The sequence below is a fragment of the Sinocyclocheilus anshuiensis genome, unplaced genomic scaffold (genome assembly GCF_001515605.1).
Source record: "Sinocyclocheilus anshuiensis isolate Anshui unplaced genomic scaffold, SAMN03320099.WGS_v1.1 scaffold412, whole genome shotgun sequence".
NCBI classification, from domain to species: Eukaryota; Metazoa; Chordata; class Actinopteri; order Cypriniformes; family Cyprinidae; genus Sinocyclocheilus; species Sinocyclocheilus anshuiensis.
Window position 1 is genome coordinate 1526037 of NW_015558661.1, and position 5983 is coordinate 1532019.

Below are 5983 nucleotides of genomic sequence, written 5' to 3' on the forward strand. Positions count from 1 at the left end.
GCACTCAATGTATGGGAAACACTGTAGTCTCATAATTGAAGTGTAAATTCTGCAGATTACATCATTGTTCAGTATTGTACTGTCAGCAATTTCTCTGTAAAAAAAAAATGCACTGCATAATTTCTCAAAGGAACAGTTCACCAAAAATGAAAACACTACATTTCTGTCATTTTTTGCTTACTCTCATGTTGTTCCAAACCTGTTGATTTTTTAATCTTCTATGAAACACATACAGAATAATTTTGAAGATCCTTCACACAGCTTTTTTATATACAGCAGCAGATTATAGTGACCAAGCTCCAAAAGGGATAAAAAAAGAACCATAAAATGTGAAGCTATACAATTTTTGTTTACAACAAACCAAAATTTGTCATTTTTGAGTTAGTGATCCAAAATCGAGAATCAAGTCAATTCAAGTCACCTTTATTTATATAGCGCTTTTAACAATATAGATTGTGTCAAAGCAACTGAACAGCATTAATTAGGAAAACAGTGTGTCAATAATGCAAAATGACAATAGTAAACAGGGCTATATGCTAATAGCGGACTCGGGACGTCAAAAATAGAACTAGTGATAACAAGGCGCTCTGATTGTTTTTGTTGTAGAATACGATAGGTGATATATTCACACGTTATAGAAACGAAAATGATGGTGTGTAAAATTGATTTTAAGATAAAAATTAGACGACAAAAAATTAACTTGACGGAGCCAAACTCAAAACACACGGCAGCAACAAACAGGAAGTGACCAAGAACTTCCAGAGAGTTAGCGTTCCAATCAAACCAATCTGATTTGTGTTCTTTTGAGTCGGTTCTTTTCAGTGAACCAATTGATCTGGTTCACAAATCTGGCTGGTCACTTTGTTTTGCAATTACAATGAGTGAGAAGTAGGCTACTGGAGATTTAAAGCTTCAAAAGTCCTTATTCATGGATAATCTTCCTCTCCAAACAGACAAGAAACTCAGTAAGTTGAATTTGAGAACAGAATCGGTCTGATTCAAAACTTAAACAACTAATTCATTAAAAAGATAGGACTCAGAAGAAGAATCTGTCATTGCTAGTTCTCGAATTAACTTTCAAAGAGATCTAGGGCAGATGTCAATACTTTCAGAGAATAGCGTTCCTCACAAAAACCTGACATATGACTTCAGAGGACTTAAAATATAGTCATATAGAGTCATATGAATCACTTTTTCAGCAAAAACCTTTTATGTTCCACAGAAGATAGAAAGTCATACAGGTTTGGATCAATGTGTGGGTGAGTTTACAATGTGAACTCTACTTTATTGGCTGTCTCATGGAGTCAGATGAGTAGGAATGATAAGCCACTCAGAATTTTATTTCCAGAGAGCCTGTTATTAAAAGAGAGGCTTATTCTTTGGAGAGCAGGGCCAGGTCTTAAACTCTCTGTTACACTATTGAGCAGTTTGTTGGCCAGAAACACAGTCACTCTGTTTCTTTCTTACTTGTCTCTCTCTCCTATCCTCTCCATCAATGTCTTTTCTTTTTTCGTCTTGCTCTGCTGTGCTAGACTGAGACTATCCCAGGAGCCCCGGAGGTGAGCTGTGGCTTTAGGTCTGACACACTTCTGAAATGCACCGACTTCCTTTGAAAGACGAGCACAATATCCTCCTGTCTTCTGAGTCTGTAAATCATGAGAGCTCATTGCACAAGTGATCTGTGTTGTCTTGTGCATGCATAAGATGCACTGCTCTCTGTCATTTCATGGATGTTCCTGACGTGCAGATTTCTTTGAGTTTCTATGATTGGTCTTCTCACATCTGCCACAGACATGTGTTTTTCCTTCACATCCCATATGGCCACTTATTTGCAAAGTTTCCATATGGTGAGTTTAATCAAATATTTTTGAAATGTTAGCAGAATCAGAGCATTCAAGATCCTTGTATCTACTTTATCAAGTGCTTATACAGTAAATAAGCCTTTTCTGGACCCACTTTATATTAAGTGGCCTTAACAACTATGTTCTTACATTTAAATTAATAATTTGGTACAATGCACTTATTGTGTACATACATGTTTTTACATTGTACTTATATTTTAAAAATACCTGCATGTAATTACATCTGTAATTAATTTCTGTAATTACATTTATAATTACACAGTTGTAATTGACCCATCCCTTACACCTTAACCCACCCTTAAACCTACCCATACCACCAAACCTGTCCCTAACCTTACCCGTATCCCACCTCAATAGCAGCACAAGTGATTTGCAATACAATATCAACACAATAAGTACATTGTACTTAATTTTTGATGTAAATACATAGTAGTTAAGGCCACTTAATATAAAGTGGGGCCCCTTTTTTATATACAACAATTGTTTTGTGAATTTTCTACAGATAAGTAGTGTTTATCCATTCATTATGATGTACTATTGTAAAATCCATTGGTGGAGGATGGACCAACTTTTAAAACACATTTAAAATAGATTTCCTGTCATATAGAATGATACATTTCATACAAATTATTGGTGATACCTACTGTAATGCACAGCCTTGAGAGGTTTATTGCTTGTATTAAACAGCAGCAAAAGCAATATTATAAAATATAGCAAATGTAATAAAATTGTATGATAATAATCAAAAATAAATATTAGATGTAATAATTATAATAGTTATAATAGTAACAACAATAATAAATAATAATTTATTATTATTATTATTATTATTATTATTACATTGTTCGCAGAGCTTGACATTAACACCCGCCAAATGCGGGTGGATTTCAGCTGTGGCGAGTAACACGGCCACTCCCACTAGCCACTCTGGCGGGTTGAATTTTACATACAGTAACAGACCTCGACATTAATACTTGTCGGCATTAATGAAGGGGCAAGTGAAAGGGAATTTTACTTGTCTGACCGGACAACAAACGTGATTAAAACATCTAATTAGGTGTGCCGTGCCGCAACAGCTAAAGTCTGTCTACACCATAGACTGTAAAAAAGTCAGCCGCACCACACGGATACGTTTTCTACGTTTATTTACACTTTGATATGAACGAAAACAGCGTATCTGTGTGGTGCGGCTGACACATACAAGTAGAACATCATACGCAGTTTGCATTCAGTGGATACTCTCCAAAATGGCGCTACGGTGACGCGGTGGAGACGAATTGTTTAATAAAGTTGTTATTTTTGTTTTCTTTGCATACAAAAAGTATTCTTGTAGCTTCGTAAAATTATGGTTAGTGTTAACGGATTATGCAGTTACTTTTTTGGTGAACTATTCCTTTAAGACAATTACAAAATTACAAATTACAAACCTTGGTCAGTGGGCAGAAAAAACACTCCTACTGTGAACAGTCTGCCCTCCTCACTTCTGAAATGATTGCGACAAATGTCAGAAGACATTCAGGGTATCATTTTATGTGTACTACCAGTTGGCCAATATTAGTGCTTTAGAGCTCTTTAAAAGCACAGATTTTGTCCTGATGGTCCTTGTTTAGACTACTGGATGAGTTGCTTTAGACTCAGTGTGCTGTGAGAGCTTCTGAGCAGATACAATCTGAGCGGGATGTGGACATGATGAATGGTTTAGTGTAAGAGGTTGGCACTTCACTGCATTTTCATGGTCTGTTCTCCATCCCTTCTCTCTCTCTATCTCTCTGACTACCACACACACACACACATACACGCACACACACACACACACACACACACACACACACACACACACACACACACACACACACACACACACACACACACACACACACACACACACACACACACACACACACACACACACACACACACACACACACACACACACACACACACACACACACACACACACACACACACACACACACACACACACACACACAGGGCTGCTTCCCCCTGCTGGGCTGGATAGGAGATGAGGGGGAGGGGAGGATTCTGGTAGGTCTAATGCTGATTATGGTTCTGGTTGGTTCTTGCACATACATGGATATTCACATATGCACATGACACCCCAAGCAACTGATTTATCAGCTATGGACCTTTTTCGCATTTCCGGGTTTCTCAGCAGCGGAAGTCGTCATAGTTGGGTTAACTTGAATAGCAGTGAATGGGAGAGCACCACAAATATATTTTTTGCATTCCCATTTGCTCAAATAGCAAAAGAAAAACTCCACGATAGTGTCTTCATGACTTTCAATAAAAGGAAAAAAATTGAGAGAGACTGATAAAAGCTGTCAGAAGAGAGAACGATGTCAAATTTACCGTCCCTCCCATAGATGCTGCATTAGAAACACCCTCGCATTAGCGTTAACTGTTTTTTTGTAATTTGATGCAAAGGTGATATAATACAAAGAATAGTGTTATAAATGTACATACGTTAAAAAAATAATACAAATATGAAAAACTTTCGAGGATTTACGATGCTGATGACCGTTAAACGCGTCATCACAGTCTTGTGAAAAGGGTCCATTAATCAGAGCTGGATTCTCCACTGGGAGGCTTGAATTATTAGCAGCAGAGGCTGTGATCTGAAATAGATGGCAGAGTTAGTGGTCGATACTGCAGGTGACGGCAGATATTGAGAGTGTAGAGCAGGTTTAGTTCGTGCGGTTGGGCATGTTTGCTTGTGAATGTGTATGTAAACAGCCTACTTGACTGATTGCTGTTTGTTTAACACACTGGCATGTTAAAATGTCCACATCAGCCATAATGTACAGTGCTTTGATATGTTAATTCATAGCTATTTATGTTAGATATATCCTGAGAGCATCAGGGCATTGGTAAACACTGTGGTTGCTCAGCCAGCATTTAATGTATAATGTTCCTGTAGCTCAACTGGTATGAGCATGATACATCAAGGTTGTGGATTTGATTTTCACACATGCCGATAAAACATGTACCTTGAAACGCTCTGGATAAAAGCATCTGCTAATTACACAAATGGATTTAATGCAGTTTTAACATGTCTCCGTGCTTGTAATATGTGGGTCAATGACATCTCGCTCATTTATTTATCTTTTTATATATTCGTTTATTTAAAGCTGCAGTCCGTAACTTTTTTTGGTTAAAAATGATCCGAAATCAATATTTGAGCAAGTACATAACCAGCCAGTGTTCAAAACTATCACCTTACTTTAGCCCGATTCACAATGGTTAGCTTATAATAATGTTTTCTAATTTGAGTGGTACGGGTAGGTTTTCGAATGCTGTTTTCCTCAGTTGGTCAGAACAAACGTGGCAGACTTGTTACTTACTTGTTCAGATGGCAATATACGGTGAAAATTCTTATTTGGGTCATATTCCAAGACGTAGGCTAATCTGTGATTGCGAAGTACAGTAAATATCCACACCGGTGCGGTGACTGACTGCCACATACTCTTCAGAACATTAGATTCATCCGCGCTGGAGCTGTGCCAACTCACAACCCACGCAAGCAAGATAATTCCGCACCCAGCTGCAATTCCAGGTTTTAAAAAAGAGATGGTGACAAAGAGGCAAAACTTACGGACTGCAGCTTTAAAAACGCATTAAAACATGAATAAAAATTCATTTTATTTTATATATTATATACATAGAAAACATAGAATGTTTAATTGTCATAATTTGCTCACACTCATGTCATTCCAAACTTTTGACTTACTTCTGACTTCTACATAACCAACATATTTTGAAATATATTTTTGTCAGTGGAGGCCAAAACAGCACTGGAACCTACTGACTTTCAGTGAATGGACAAAAAAAAAAAAACTTTTTAGACATTTTGCAGAATATCTTCTTTTGTCTTCCACGGAAGAAAATATGGTGGGTAAATAATGACAGAATATTCATTTTTGAGTGATTGATTACAATTTATATACAGTATATCACAGAAGTGAGTACACCACTCACATTTTTGTAAATATTTTATTATATCTTTTCATGTGACAACACTGAAGAAATGACACTTTGCTACAATGTAAAGTAGTGAGTGTGCAGCTTGTATAACAGTGTAAATTTGCTGTCCCCTCAAAATA

The 5983-nt window shown here is 37.0% G+C and overlaps 1 protein-coding gene across 1 annotated transcript in view; it reads left to right on the forward strand.

Annotated features, from left to right (window-relative positions):
- LOC107681140 (glutamate receptor 4-like) overlaps nucleotides 1–5983 on the forward strand; it is a 105082-nt gene that overhangs the window by 57225 nt on the left and 41874 nt on the right. The gene's annotated exons all lie outside the window — the stretch shown is intronic.